Source organism: Aethalodelphis obliquidens, unplaced genomic scaffold, assembly GCF_003676395.1.
Source record: "Aethalodelphis obliquidens isolate GAN/ISIS:26980383/991018 unplaced genomic scaffold, ASM367639v1 scaffold1, whole genome shotgun sequence".
NCBI lineage: Eukaryota > Metazoa > Chordata > Mammalia > Artiodactyla > Delphinidae > Aethalodelphis > Aethalodelphis obliquidens.
In genome coordinates, this window is record NW_020837945.1 from 80,063,158 (window position 1) to 80,065,267 (window position 2,110).

The window sequence follows — 2,110 nt, forward strand, 5'->3', positions numbered from 1 at the left end:
TTGAGTGAATAAATCTTGAAAATAGGGAATATCTTATTATGTCCTCAAAATAATACTGTAAGCCTATTAAGATGGGAGTGAAAAATTATTGGGCTTAGAAGTGAAGGGATAAGACACAGACTGATATTCCAACACTACCACCCAAGTCCTTGTATAAGGTGACACCTCTCAAGGTAACTGCCTTTCAAAATGTGAATACCTTTAGAGAGAGGTTGAGTCAGAGTAAGATGCATACATCAATTTGCTCCAGAAAGGAAAGGAAAGGAAGATGCTATGGACATTCAGATAAGAAGGTCCAACCCCAAGCTGACCTAGGCAGACTGAAATCTTGGTGTAACAACTAGATGGCCTATTAGAGGGGTCAGGGTCAGGGCACTATCCCAAATGCCCAAGGACAAAATAAGACTTAGCAGCTTTTTCGCAATGGGTTTGCCTCCAGGACCCAGGTGTCGTGAAAACCACCACTAAACCTAAGCAAAAATGGGAAAGGAGAAGAGCCACGCCAACATCGTTGTCATTGGACACGTACATTCGGGGAAGTCTACCACTACTGGCCATCTGATCTACCAATGTGGTGGGATCGACAAGAGAACCATTGAAAAGTTCGAGAAGGAGGCTGCTGAGATAGGAAAGGGCTCCTTCAAGTATGCCTGGGTCTTGGACAAACTGAAAGATGAACGCAAGCATGGTATCACCATTGATATCTCCCTATGGAAATTCGAGACCAGCAAGTACTATGTGACCATCATTGATGCCCCAGGACACAGAGGCTTCATCAAAAACATGATTACAGGCACATCCCAGGCTAATTGTGCTGTCATGATTGTTGCTGCTGGTGTTGGTGAATTTGAAGCCGGTATTTCCAAGAATGGACAGACCTGTGAGCATGCCCTTCTGGTCTACACTCTGGGTGTGAAACAACTAAATGTTGGAGTTAACAAAATGGATTCCACTGAGCCACCCTACAGCCAGAAGAGATACGAGGAAATTGTTAAGGAAGTCAGCGCCTCCATTAAGAAAATTGGCTACAACCCCGACACAGTAGCGTTTGTGCCAGTTTCTGGCTGGAATGGTGAAAACGTGCTGGAGCCAAGTGCTAACATGCCGTAACTCAAGGGATGGAAAGTCACCTGAAAAGATGGCAACGACAGAGGAACCACGCTGATTGAAGCTCTGGATTGCATCCTGCCACCAACTCGCCCAACTGACAAGCCCTAGCGTTTGCCCATCCAGGACATCTACAAAATTGGTGGTATTGGCACTGTCCCTGTGGGTTGAGTGGAGACTGGTGTTCTCAAACCTGGCATGGTGGTCACCTTTGCCCCAGTCAATGTGATAACTGAAGTGAAGTCTGTTGAAATGCACCATGAGGCTTTGAGTGAAGCCCTTCCTGGGGACAATGTGGGCTTCAATGTCAAGAATGTGTCTGTCAAAGATGTTCACTTTGGCAGTGTGGCTGGTGACAGCAAAAATGACCCACCGATGGAAGCAGCTGGCTTCACAGCTCAGGTGATTATCTTGAACCATCCAGGCCAAAGCAGTGCTGGCTGTGCACCTGTGCTGGATTGTCACACAGCTCTCATTGCCTGCAAGTTTGCTGAGCTGAAGGAGAAGATTGATCGTCGTTCTGGGAAAAAGCTGGAAGTTGGCCCCAAACTCTTGAAATCTGGTGATGCTGTCATTGTTGATATGGTTCCTGGGAAACCCATGTGTGTTGAGAGCTTCTCTGACTATCCTCCTCTGGGCCATTTTGCTGTTCGTGACATGAGACAGACGGTTTCTATGGGTGTCATCAAAGCAGTGGACAAAAGGCAGCTGGAGCTGGCAAGGTCACCAAGTCTGCCCAGAAAGCTCAGAAGGCTAAATGAATGTTATCCCCAATACCTGCCACCCCCGTCTTGATCGGTGGTGGAAGAGCGGCCTCAGGACAGTTTGTCTCAATTGGCCATTTAAGTTTAATAGCAAAAAACTGGTTAATGATAACAGTGCATGGCAAAACCTTCAGAAGGAAGGAGAATGTTTTGTGGACCATTTGTTCTGTGTGTGGCAGTTTTAAGGTATTAGTTTTTAAAATCAGTACTTTTTAATGGAAACAACTTGACCAAAAATC

The 2,110-nt window shown here is 46.0% G+C and overlaps 1 pseudogene; it reads left to right on the forward strand.

Annotated features, from left to right (window-relative positions):
* The first annotated feature begins 435 nt into the window (after positions 1-435).
* Positions 436-1,868, forward strand: LOC113621874 (elongation factor 1-alpha 1 pseudogene; annotated as a pseudogene).
* Positions 1,869-2,110: the final 242 nt, after the last annotated feature.